This window comes from Cavia porcellus, unplaced genomic scaffold, assembly GCF_034190915.1.
Source record: "Cavia porcellus strain 051 isolate PalLab524CR breed Dunkin Hartley unplaced genomic scaffold, mCavPor4.1 scaffold_1, whole genome shotgun sequence".
NCBI lineage: Eukaryota > Metazoa > Chordata > Mammalia > Rodentia > Caviidae > Cavia > Cavia porcellus.
Window position 1 is genome coordinate 155,389,784 of NW_026947484.1, and position 14,378 is coordinate 155,404,161.

A 14,378-nucleotide genomic window follows, 5' to 3' on the forward strand; every position below is an offset into this window, starting at 1 on the left:
TCTCAGATGTAAAAGTACAAGTGGCAAATAAATGTATGAAAAAGTGTTCAACATTATTGGTCATTCAAGAGTTGCAAATTAAAACAATGTTAAGATTCCATCTCAAGAAAGAATGACTATCATCAAGAAATCAACCAAGAACAAATGTTGCTGGGGCGGAAAAAGGAACCCTTCTTTATTGTTGATAGTGCAACCACTATGGAAGTCAGTGGGGAGACTCCTCAAAAACCTAGGATTAAAAGTCCCATTCGACACAGCTATTCCTCTTCTAGGTATCTTCCCAGAAGAATTAAAAACATCATACCAGAGTGATATATATGTACCCGTGTTTATAACTACACAATTTGCAGTAGCTAAACCTTGGAAACAATCCAAATGCCCATCAACCAATGAATGGATAAAGAAAATGTGTTTTTTACAGTAGAGTACTATTCAGCCATCACAAAAGATAAACAAGGCATTTCTAGGTAAATGAATGCAAATTGAGACCATATTCTTAAGTGGAATAAGTCAGACACACATATGTAAATATGGCTTTGTTTCTATGGTGTGAGAAACCAAAAGTGTAAATAAGGACCAAAATGTATAGTAGATACTGAGAAATGGGAATAGAATGTTCAAATGGGGAAGAGAACAAGGGCGAGAGGAGGGGAAAAGGAAGTATGAGGAAAAAAGAAAAGCAAAAAGGAAACAAAATTTTTGTAAATAAACAGGGGAAGACAGATTGAAGGGAGAGGAGGAAAATGGAAAAAAGAACCAAGTTAGATCATGTACAGGTACAAATTCCTGATGATAAGTGTGGACATTATGCATATGTAAAATGTACCAATAAAATTAATTAATTAAAAATAATCCAGAGTCCTTTTCAATGGAAACTCCTAATAAATTCTTCGGTTTAGATGAACATTTAAAGTTCAAAGATCCCAGTTTTTAAAATATTTTGATTTTAACACATTTGGTAGATTGCAAGTGCTAATGTACTTATATTTCCTATGCTGAAATTTGGCAATATGGATACATTTCCATATATGTATACGTAGTGAAATGATTAAATCAAGATAAGTCAATCAATACAGTGGTCCCCCTAAATATTTATCATTTCTGTTTGGTGAGAATAATTGGCATATACTCTTTGGGCAAATTTCTAGTATACAGTCCTTTATTATTAACTATATTTACAACACTGTAAAACAGCTCAATAAAACTTCTCACCCTATCTGACTAAAACTGTGTATTTGTCCAACGTATTCCCAATCCTATCCCTATTGGGCCTAAAGACTATCATTCCACCCTCTGGTTTCACGAATTTGGCTAGTTTAGATACCACACACATGTGAGTTAAGCAGTATTTGTCTTTCTGTGCTTATTTCTTTAGCCTAACATTCTCTAGGTTCATTCATGTCTCAAATGACGGAATTTCCCTCTTTTTAAAAGTTGAATTGTTTTTGATCACATTGTGCACATCTGTTTATACTTCACATTTTATTGATCTATTCCTCTGTCAGTGGACACTTGGGTTGATTCTGTGTCTTGACTGAAGTGGACAATGCTGTAATGAACGTGGGAATGCACTGATCCTTTTGACATTCTGATTTCATTTTATTTTTAGATATATATCCAGTGTTGGGATTGCTAGATCAGATGGTAGTTCTATTATTGATGCTTTTTAGAAAGTTAATACTATTTTCCAAAATACCTGTACCAATTTATATTTCTCCAAAAGCATACAAGGACTCTCCTTTCTCGTTATTCTCTTTTTGAGGATTATAATTCTAATGCATATTGTAGTTTTAATTTTCATTTATCTGATGAAGCATAATGTGCACTTTTTTCATATGCCTACTGGCCCTTTGTATCTCCTTTGAAAAAATGTCTGTTAGATTTGCAGATATTTTCTCCTTTTCAATAAGTTGTCTGTTCAGTTTGTTGATTGTTTCTTTTGTTATGTGGAAGCTTTTAAATTTGATAAAAGTTTATATGCTTTTTTTCTCTGTGGTTAAAAGTTATATACAAAAATTTATTACCAGACCATATTGGAAATGTAAGGGACTTTGCAAACACATGTACAGTATATCTCTATTATTGATTAGGTAGGAGAATTAGGCACTTGGTAAAAAATTTTTGGATTAATTGGTGGTTATTCTATACATACTGTAAATTGCTAACTGACTTAAGTAAACCTTATAATGCAATAAAATGCCTCCACCACTAAAACTATGCAAAACAAAGTTTTCTACTAGTGTGTCAAAATAATTACTATAAACATCTGCTACTTTTGTGCTATAGCAATATAGAGGTGTTAATGAAAAAAGTACTAGTTTCATTGGATCCCAAAGAACCACACTCCTGATGTTTTTACATATGATCCAAGTCATATATAGCTAAAAGAGGTAAGAAGAATGGTAGAGGGAGATAATTGTGTGCCTGTTTTTGGAATTTCACTAATTTATTATGGAGCTTGAATGAAGTTCTTTGAACTAATAATTTAAACTTGATTAGCTGATAACTTTTTTAAAGATATACTTGCTAGCTAGATCTTGTTAGGAACAGTAAAATCATAAGCACTGTGTTTGTAGTGCTGTGTTTTGAATCAAGGCTAGCAAATGCTCCATCACTGAGCTGTACTTTCAGTCCCTTATCTCAGAATTTTGAAAAAAATTATAGAAAATTAATACGGGACGATATAGAAATTCTGTGTAACTGAGAAGGTATCTTAGTTACTTTTTACTTGTCGCTGAGACAATATACCTGATGCCAAGAGTTGGGAAAGGAAAGGTTTATTTCTTACAGTTTTTGGAGGTTTCAGTCCATACTCAGTTAGCTCCAAGGCAGGGTGGCATGGCCGCATGCAGTTCATAGTGGCTGCAAACAGCAAAGTGGTAACCTGCAAAAGAGAGAGACCTTCTTCCTGCCTACATTGCATGCTGGCTCCGCCTCTATGTGGGTGTAGCACTGACACCATCAATCCAAGCGCTAGACAATGAACCAACCACAAATGCATAATGCAAACGAATGAGGCTGGGAGCCACCCACATAAACCATGACAAATGGTTTGTAATTATGCTTACTTAAAATTTATTTAGAGAAAAATGTACATGGGATTTATTTAAAGAGTATTAAAATATGTGTTTAAATGCTATTAAAAACAAGTTTTCAACAGTGCATCCTTATGGAAAATGTCTTTGAAACTTTATGAGCTTTTGTTTTGTTTTGTTTTGGTCTTAGTTACATATATTTTTAAAATTTTATTTAAGGAGAAAAAGAAAAAAAAAGCAGAGAAAGAGTACAAGTTATACAGATTTACAGAAAAAAATAAACAGTAGGAAATCACTAGTTAATGGATTACATATTATCTTAGAAATAATAGTTCAAGTTACAAAATTAAAGCTTATAAAGTGGACATTCCAACAGTGAGACTGCAAACAGTTCTGTTCAATGATCCAACAAAACTCAGTAATATCATTATCTATCTTATACACTTAAGTATACATACAGTTATATCGATTAGAGCACTTTCTTTTCCTCTCTTTTGTACAATGACGATTACACATTTTGGGTTTTGTTGCTCCCACAGTTCTTATTACTTTTTTGGAAGAGAGTAGAACCAAATGTGACATAACAGAACAGTCAGTCAAATCAAAAGGGTGGACGTAATAGATAATGTAAAAGCATAATACTAGGTGATCAACAATGGTTACCATAATGCCTCCCGCTATCTCTAATAGAATTGCCTATATCATTAGTTATAATAAAATTGAACAAAACAGTAAAGAGCAAAACCAACAAAACCAAAACATTGGAGACATTATAGGTCTTCAAAAGTAGATAATAGTCAACCGGAATGGGCGTCATAATGAATCCCACTATCTTCACAGCTATTGCCTAAACTTTCGAACCTGGTACTATCAAGCAAAACAGAATAGAGGAACATCAGTCAAAACAAGATGGTGAGAGCAATACAGGGCTTTAAATCAAGATAATGGAAAGTCAAAGTGGGTTACTATAATATATCCTGCTATTTTTAATTTATTTTTCCCTTAATTAAAAGGATAAAAAAGTAAATAATAAAATGGAGATTGAGATAAAAGAGGGCATAACAGCAAATCAGCACAGATCAAAACATAACCATTTAAGCAAAATAGTGTTTCACCACAAGATTATCCCAACATAAAAGTAGTTACCATATTGTCTCTTTCCTTGAAATCTTTGAGCGTAACTTCATATACTGTAGCAGCAAATATATCAAAACAATGTAAAACCATTCAAGAGAATGACAGTATTACAGGGTATTTAGAATCAACTAACAGAAAATAAACAATGGTTTCTGTATAATCTCCTTGTCTATAAAAGGTTTTGCTTATACTATCATATATAATAAAATCCAATAAGATACCACCTGTTTAGACCAATGGAGACAGAAGAACAAAAGCTTGATGAGACTTCAAAACAAGATGATACTAAATCAGTATTACCTCTTAAGATGTCATTTTCTCCAAAATAGCTGTTTCTATCATCCAATCTTCTCTGCCTCATTTCTGTTGAGCTCTTTTTCTGTCATTAGTTGTCAGTTTGTCTTCTTCATTTTGTTTTCTGCTCCATTCATTGTGGCCTCTCTGCCGCTACTTCTGGATTCTTCGTATTTTTCTTTTTTAGAATATCTTGCAGTATTCTCTGTAGAGTTGAATTGGTGGTTGCATATTCCCCTAGTTCCTCTTTATCCTGGAAGCACCTTGTTTCTCCATCAATTTCCAGGGATAGTTGTGCAGGATATATCAATCTTGACTGCAGATTATTATCTTTCAAAGCTTGGATTATTTCCCCCCACACTCTTCGTGATTTGATGGTTTGTGCTGAGAAGTCTGCTGTAATTCTGATGGGTATTCCCTTGTAAGTGATCTGTTTCTTGTCTCTGACGGCTTTTAGTATTCTGTTCTTGTATTGGATTTCTGGAATTTTAATTATTATATGCCTGGGTGTTGCTCTGTTTGGGTTGTAGGTGGCTGGGGTCCTGTATGCTTCATACAACTGAGTATCTTTACCTTTTGCTAAATTAGGAAAATTCTCCTGGATTATTTCTGTGAGTAGCTTTTGTAGTTCATTGGTTTGTGTCCCTACTTCTTCTTTTATGTTCTTAATTCTTAAGTTATAGACCCTCTTATCATCTTCTAGTCTTTGTGTTATTGCTGTTTGTTTCTTTGTTATTTTTAAGAAGTTTTTCATTTCATGCTCCCATATTACAAATCTGCCCTCCAGTTCAGATAATCTGTTCTTAGGTTCTTTCAAGCTGTTATGCCAGCTTTCGATAAGACTTTTTAGTTTCCTGGTATTCTCTTTGAACCTGTTTCACATATTCTATTGCATATTGAAGAGAAAACAAAAGCAAAATATTAAGAAATAATACACTGTTTTGAAGCTAATACAATTTATGCTCAAACTATACATTAGGAAGAGATAAAAAAACCCAAAGGTAATTACATAAACAAATACTGCAAGTACAAAATTACTAACACTGTACACTTAGTATGTGTCACACATTTTAAAATGTTTGGTATTAATTGACTGACTGAATTCAGTTACTTAATAAACATTTTATGTATACCTACTCTGTGTTGAATATTAGCTTAGGCACTGGAGATGTAGTAGAAAAATGAAATGGAAAAAATGTCTCTGCTGTCAAGAAATTTATATTCTAGTGGAAAAAGACATAATCAAAATTGAGAAGTAAAACACATAGTGCGCTATATGGGAGTAAGTTTCAGGGATTAAGGGAGAAAGAGAATGTGCCCCACTATCAGGAGGAGAATAACAGGAAATGGGGTCAGAGGGTGAGGGAGGGCCTCATCATCATGATGTAGGCCTGGGAACTTATTCTGGAGAGAATGCAAAGCCAATGAAGGGTGTGCAGCAGCCTGACTTACCTGCCAGTAGGATTCCTTTAGCTGCTACGCTGAGAATAGATTGTGGGGGATAAAAGTTAGAAAAGGGTTCCTCAGGAAGCTACTGGCATAGGTCAAGCAGAGACGATGATGCTGGACTGGGGTGATGCTGGCAGTGGGACAGGGGTGTGGTGGGGTAATGAGAAAAAGGCTTTGGATTCTGGATGTTTGGGGAATCCTGAGCTAATAGACTAGAAGAAATGAGTCTATGACATGCAGAGAGCATGGGGGAAAACCAGGAGATATGAGTACAGGAGAGAGACATGGGGAATTCAGGTTGGGACATTTTAAATTTGAGATGCCCATTTGACCTTCAAGTAGAGATGAGTTCTCACCATACCTTCAGGAGATAGGTAGGTACCAATATCTTTCAACTGTATGAAGTAATAGTAGAGAAAAGTTACCTTCTTTATTCAACTAGACATAACTTGAGACAGCATTCCAGCATGGGCAGTAACACTGCAGATCCCACTGTTCAAGGGAGCACTGTGAAGCCAATATCTGAGTATTTAGAAACTGCGGTGGTGACCCTGGGTCACACAGAATTATGATATGGAGAAGTCATACTACCCATAGATCTAGAGCCTGGAATGGCTTAGAATAAAATGTTCTTTGGATGTAGATGCATTGGAGCAAACAACACATAGAAGGCCTGGAAAAGAATGGTGGCAGCAGGAAGAAAAGCTTGTAAAGGAAAGCTGCTGGGGAAGAGCCTCAAGAGGCTGAGTCCCTAGGACATGGAGCGGCAGACTGCGGGTCCAAACCTGGAAAGCAGATGCCTTCCTCTCCTCCCTCCAGGTCTCAACATTTTGGAAATAAAGAACAAGTAGTGCTTAATGTTCACATGGTGCAAATGGCAGTGATGGAAAGAAAAGTTGGTTGCTAAGAAAAACTTAAAAAAGAGAAAAGCTCTTGGTGATAAGACTCCACCAAAACCTGAACCCAAGACCACTGGCAACCAGTGAGTCCATGATGAAACTACAGTAGACCCAATGATGAAGCGGTTGTTTATGATAAAGCTACAGATGAATTTCTCCTTCCTTCAGCAGAGAAACTTCTCCCACGATTCTCATCACTTCAGATAGACCTCATGGGAGAACAGTAGTACTCTGCCAGCAGCTCTCAACAGTGATACTCAACTCACATGTTTACTGTAGATGTGGACTGACTCTGAAAAAAATGATCCCACAGTGCACAGAGAGTTTCACAGCTCTAATTGTGATTAATGAAGATCATAAAACACCAAATGGACTTATTTTGAGTCACTTGCTAAATGGCCCAGCTTCTCATTTGTCTTTGAAAAGAAATTAAGGGAAAGGGTAAGGACCTGATGGAGCAGGCACCCGAAATAATTCTGAATAATTTTGCAGCAAGGCTGTCATTCAACTGGATGCATGTTTGCTTCTCTCTTTCCCCATACTCCTCAATTTATTGCAAGGCAGGTTGCCACATTCCACAACCAGTGCAATTACATTTTCTTTAGATTTCATAGGTACATATTCAAAAGTGAAAAGAGAGTGGGAGTTCAGGAACTTGGACCGTGTTTTACCTTCAAATTAAGATCTCTTCAGAAAGGAACCTTTAATTCTAAATATGGAGAGCATGAATGGGTCCACAAGCCTTGGTAAATTGATACAAGTTGAAGAAAATTCCATTCCCAGTGGAAATAGTATTGGATTTTGCTAAACAGACCTATCATGAATTTGGTAATTTTTTTGAGAGAATACCTTTTTCAAAGTGACATTTATTAACTTTATAAACTTTCTTTCATAAATTGCTACTTTGTATGTACCAATGCAAATAAAAGTGATCAGAGTTTAGAAGTTGTTAGATTTCTTTATCTTATTTTAGGGTAGTTTTGTAATTAAAACTCAGATTAATTTCCCGGTTTGCATTTTCAGAGCTTATGGGCTGAGAGACACAGAAAGGGTGATGAGACCATATAACCTCTGATACAATAAATTCATTTTAGATCCTCAGTCTCTGGCACACATAATCTTAACTGAAATCGACGTCCAATTTCCTTAAGTTTTTCAGAAGGGCAAAAGTTTCAGAAGGGCAAAATATTTTACCAGGACTTGAAGGAAGGTTCCAAATTTGTAAAGCTACAGTTCCTCGTTTCTTGCTCCTCTTTACTTCATTACATGGTACTGTAACACATTCCATTCGGACAATAACGACAACAAAAAGGGCTTGTTGGAGGATTATTTATGAAAACTTGTTTTGCTCTCTGTGCACCTGCACCTGTCTCTGTCCCTATATCTTCATTTCAATCTCTGTGTCTACTGATTTCTTCCTTTGCCCTGAAGAGATAGTTTGTTCAGGGTTAGTGTATCCTTACCTTTGTGTTTTTCTCAAGATGCTTGTGATAAACTCACCACATGGAGCTGTTCAGGTATTCTTTTGCCAATTACTCTAGTCATACAGAGTCCACAAGTTATCTGGAGAGCTTGGGTTGTATTGCGCACTGTATAATTAGCAAAACAAATAAGCACAATTGAAGTATACCGTTTCTATATTAAGTAGAATAGCATTACTGTAGACTACTCTATACCTTGTGCAAACAATCATGGAATTAAAAAATTGTTTAGTTTTTAAAGAATTACAAATGAATTGGGCTAAGTTTCCTACAAGCTCATAGGAAATGTCTTTATATCCTGGCAAGACATCCCTGGAAATATATATTTGTAAATGAATGGCTGACATAGCATTAACTGTACAGCAATACATTCATCAAATCAATACAAATGTAGTGCAGTCAATAATATGATTCATTTGTCACTTGGCAGCTGGTCCCCTCAGAATAGGCACATTATAAAAACTAGTTTTTTTTCCTTTCTACATTGTACACTATGCTGTCCTATGATTAAATGATTAAAGTCTAAACTAATTATATTTCATACTTATAATAATATATGTGGCTAGAAGCATTTAGTGAAGCAACACAGTGCTATGCTGCACTGAAGCAATTAAGACAGTGTTAAGAAGGTTGGTTAACTTAAAAATGTGGATTACGTAGAAATTAGGTAGTTTAACAGAATTAAGTAGGAGACAATGATTTTTTTGGATTTTCTGCTTGTCTAAAGTTTAGTTAGTATTTTAATATGTTGTATGTTAGCTCTAGAAAATAGGAATAACAGCCTCTTCACTGGACTGTGGTTTTTCAGAGACTTCTTAACTAATACTTGTCTTATTCTTTTTTGTCCTTGTCTTACTGCTCAGAGGAATGTGTCCTGCTGTTGTCCCTTATAGAACTAGCTGGATTGTGTGTGTGTGTGTGTGTGTGTTTTACTATTAACTCTTAAGCATGTTGCACATCAAGATTCCTAAATGGATAATCAGTTTTTTTTTGTATCATTTGTTGTCTTCTTATTTATATCACTTACAGTCTGACAGTATGGGCTTCATCCTTCTACTGACTGGACCAAGCTGAGGGCAGGACCCTTTCTTTGTAGGAGAGGTACTTTAGGTGCATTAGAAATCGTGGTGGGTTTGTCTTGCAGTGAGTAGGGTTATAAGATGTGGGATAGGAAAGAAGCTTGATGGGTTACCGAATGTACACCACACTTTTGTCTAAAGGCCAGTTGTGTTTCTGCCTTTATTTTATTAAACAGTTTCCTTTATCAGCACTGTTGGTATATAGCTGTTATGAGCAAATTTACTATTTTCAGTATTTTATCAAGATTTATCTGTTCTTTAAAACTGCATATATTTCATGATGTGGAAGAAGAAAAGGCCCCGAGTTTGGTGATGGATAATTTACTAATTCTTAGTTCAGTCAAGCAGGCCAAAGCCAAGTGGCATTATTCAGATCATTTATAAAACATCATAAACATATGCTTCTGTCTGGGCTTCTGTAGGGGTCAGTAACTACAGTGCAGTTTACCTGAAATGACTTCTGAACAGGGAATTCAGAAAATGGTGAGGCCCGATTTCTTAATAGGAGAAGCCAGGAGGAGAATGTATTCTGTGCTCTAGTGTAGCCCAGTTTTCTTCTGGGTGCGGTTCCAGGTATTCACTTTGATGCACTTTGCTCTCTCTATCTTTTCCCAAATGCTGCCTTGTGAAGCTTACTCAGTGGTGATTGAAGCGAGGTGATTTTTGCTGACAGTCTGAAGCTTTGCCGTATTTGCTGATGCATTATGTGTACCAGTGCATGGAGTACACAATTATTTTTACCGTATCATATCTGGGTAGAAGATGAAAAAGTTTTTGAACCTCAATAGGACCAAATGTGCGTATTTTCAAAGCAACATAAACTTTTAAAGGAAGATGAAGGCCTTTCTTCTTATTTTTCTTGAGTTATACTACATATATGAAATAAATTTTTCTCGTGAAAATCTATATGGCAGTTATTGAAGTATCCGTAGTTTGTTTCAAAAAATAAATCTACTGCAGCGTGTGACTGTAGAGCTTATTTGGTATAGGATTCTTAAATGAAGTCACTGTCATTTTTAGTAGTCAAGATTATATTCATCTACAGTAAGCACACTAATTTTACTTTATTGTTAGGGAGATATTTTAAGGGGTATTTTCATTTATCCATATGTTGACATTCAATTGTATTGAAATAATAAGTTTGTGTGGTAAAACAGTCAAATGATATAGAATTTATAATAAAAGTCACAATCCCCACCATATCCTTCTCTGTCCCTAGAGATGACCAACTTCAAACTGTTCTGTTCTGACTCTTCTTGTAGTGATGTCTGATCTATCCATCATCTATCTTGTAAATACATGTCTCATTATTTCTTGATTTATTACATTTAGACACCATTTACTTCTTGATATATTAGATTAGGACAGAATTCATCTGTATTACTTTTTACCTTCCCTTTTCTATGTATAATCAATCTATGTATTTCCTTGCAGCCTAAATTTGGTTCTTCAAAAATATAATTAAATCTTCATTTCTTATTTCATTAGCCATGGACAGTAACTTTTTCAGACAAAATTGGCAAACAAAAGATGGTCTTATAATTGTGTCATCCATTTCTTTCACCCCAATATTTTTGGACTTCTTCCAAGTCCAAAATAAGCGTGTTAGTATCACACCTACTTCTCTATTTTTCTATGGAAGTTGTACTCTTCTTCTCTATGCAGGGTTCTTACATTAGATTCCTTATTTCTGGGTTTATTTTTCTAACACTGAGTGTAGAATGTCCCCAGCTTCAAATCCTGAATGAACCATCTACTGAAACATTCCCATTTCCTCAGAGTTCTCCCTCTACTCACTCCCGCTTTTACCTGGAAACTGCTGCTTGGAACCCTGGATCTGCTGGATCTGAGTTGGCTTGTCCCTGCAGTATTCCAAAGCTGTCATTCTGAGATTGGATTTTACTCTCCCTTGAATAGTACCCTATTTATTGAACTATGTTTTCTTTGCCCTTACATCCTCAAGTTAGCATCCTTGGGAAGGGTACACAGGAAGGAAAAGAAATGAAATCATGCAAAACAGAAAAGTTTTATTCTACTCTCATAATTTATTGACCTAATTATTTGACAAGAAATAGAATTTTTAACTGAAAATCACTTGTTTTCAGAACTTTGGAGACATTGGTCTGCTGTTTTCTAGCACTTAGTATGGCTAAGGAAAAGTCTAATGTTAGACTATTTTAGTTCATTGTTGAGTGCTTTTTAAAAATCTCTGTAAGGTTTTAACTGTACTTATGTATTTCTTTCTTTACTTAATTATTTACTTTTAACTCTAAGCTATTCTCTTAATACTTAGTTTTTGAAAATCATCTTTCTTCTGTATTCTTTTTTTTCTAGAAAGTTTATTGGTGCATATTAATCATCCTGGGTTTATCTCGTATGTTTATCTAGTATTTCTGTTTCTTTGTCCTAATGCTCTATGTCCTGGGAGGTTTCCTTGCTTATTATCCAATACTTCTCTTGAATTTTATGTTTTATTTAAAAACTCTTACTCACTGGTGTTTCTTTTCCATAATATCTTTTTCCTGTTTTGAAAGCAAGTGTTTTGGAAATGCTTTGGGTCGATTTTGAGGTTTCAAAAATTTCTTCGAAATGCTCCAGATTATCAGGCATCATGTGGGGTCACTTTTTCCTGCTGGTTCATATATGTCTTTCTTTTTAATACCACGTGCTTTAGTCAAGAGTCTGTTCTCAGATTCTGATGGACTGTTCACTGGGAGAATGAAGCTGACTGAAGGTCTGGCTCTATGAGACAGTGTCCTCACTGGTTACCTCTACCTTCGGTTCACGCTGGGACGCTAGCCATCATTAGTTGCCAGGCCACAGGGGGCTTTAATCAGCACAGCAACACATTCACTATCTCACAGGGCTAGTATGATTAAGAAGATGACTCATATATTTGGTGCAGGGCTAAGTCCTAGTTTCAGGCATTCATACTTCCAGGGACAGGGAAGGGCTTGTATATGTGTTGACAATTTTATAAATCAAGGGCCTGAATGTACAAACCAGACAGGAACCACCTAAGGTTATTCTCATGTATTTTTTGTTCTTTAGAAATACTTCAAATATATTAAATACTACCAAAACAAATGGTGGTCTCTGATTTGTCAATCTCTGTTTCCAATCTTCTGTTAATGCCTCTGTTTTTACTTTTGATTTGTGAGGCTCAATTTTGTTTAGGATTTGGATTCCATGGAACGGACTGAGGCTTTTCGCCCTTCTTGAGCTTTGTACTTTCTTCTTGCATATTGTGGGCTGTGTTTCTTGTTAGGCTTTTTAGTCATTAGTCTCCCAAGAAGCTGTTAAAAATTGAGGCCCACTTACATCAGCTGTCTCTATTCTTTTTGTTATTATGTGCAGTGGATTCTGTTGGTAACTGCATCATCTCATAACTTCCTGTTTTCCAACATCCATCCCATCTTTTCACCGCCAGCATCTCAGTCTTAGTCCAAGAATTCAGGCTGATTTAGGAGTTTGCTCTATTTGCCTCTGGGGCAGGTTGATGGAACCAAAGAATGTCCCCTTTCAGCTGTCAACCAAGGCTATCAAGAATTGATGAATAAATGTGCCAGCTCCTTTGCCATCTTGTTGAGGTAATCTAGAGGCACAGGTTCTTTATTGGCTTCAAAATTGTCAGTGTAGTTCAAAGTCGTTTACTCCATTACACACCAAGTACCCCAAGAGGTACCTTGTTTGATAAAAAAAGCCCTTCACTGACAGCTTTCTGTTTCATGTCTCTCTCTCTTCCTACTCATGTTTCTTAGGATTATGTCTCATATAAATTGCTTGTATTCAAGATTCCTTATCTGAATGTCTGTTTCTGTGAATCTCAAGTAGAGATACACTGAGTTAAACTTTTTAATTTAATTTTAATGAAAATTTAAGTAGAATAACAGGCAATTTTAGTACTTTTATTGTATTAAATATGAATCCTGTTAGTTAATATTATATTCAGTATTTACTAAGGGCCATAATGACTAGGACATGAATTCTACCTATAAGGAGCTTGGGTTTTACTGAGCAGATAATCCATACTGTAAAATTTTTAAAGTATGTTAACAGAGATTGAGCTGTATGTGTCATGGGTTTAGCAGGTGTGAGAAGTTATTTGCAGACCTGTGACTTTAGAAAGAGGTGGCATTTGAAGTAGGTAAAGAGGAAGTAGATTTGAAAACTGAAGGAATGTGGAATTCCTAAAGGAGAACCTGGGATGAGCACAATCCTTTAAGTGACATAAAACAGGAAGGATTGCACTTTAGAGAAGTCTTCCATCCCTAAGGAAGGAAGACAGACTCATGTAGAATCAGTTTAAGTCCACATAAAGACTCAGATGTATTTACAAAATCAATTAAAATTATAAGGGTGATGTTCATATGAGTACTGATGTAGACTTGATAAATGATTCATGGAATTGGGAATGTGGGAAACAAGTGAGGGCCATTAGATTCTCCTGCGAATGGAAATTAAAAACAATTTTAAAGGGAGAACATTGATGCCTAGGATATTAGGCATCCCAATGTGAGGAACACATTGGCAGCGAGGAGAAGGCTATGGCTGGCAGGTGGTGATTTTTTGGTCTGCATTGTTGTGACATGCTACGGGGTTAGAAATCAAAGGGATATTCTCAGAAATACGGAGGGAATTGCTAAGGGGAAAAAGCTGACAGAAGTATGGAGAATGAAAGCAAGAAAAAATGCAAAGGAAGAGATCAAGGTCCTAGGAGTCTTTCAAAGTATAAAAGGCACTAAAAATAATCCAAAAGGAAAGGCCCCTCGCTGAGCCATTAGAGTGGGAGGAGAGAGCAAGAGCTTCTTGGAAAGAGCTTCAGTAAGAGCTGCCCCATCTTCTGCTTACCTGGTCATTGTGTCTAACCACTCATAGCCTGCCGAAGAGCTGGTGAGGAATTGCGTAAACTTACTGAAGGTTAGGTTTTGCATTTATTTATTTGTTTACTGGTACCAATTCCTTACTTGATTTTCAATGGGAACAATATCTTAAAAAGTGTAA

The 14,378-nt window shown here is 35.8% G+C and overlaps 1 protein-coding gene and 1 pseudogene across 2 annotated transcripts in view; both read left to right on the plus strand.

The window, feature by feature from the left end:
* The window catches only part of Slc44a5 (solute carrier family 44 member 5), a 373,608-nt gene that overhangs the window by 22,218 nt on the left and 337,012 nt on the right, over nucleotides 1-14,378 (plus strand). The gene's annotated exons all lie outside the window — the stretch shown is intronic.
* On the plus strand, nucleotides 6,086-11,034 carry LOC134473299 (ribosome production factor 1-like; annotated as a pseudogene).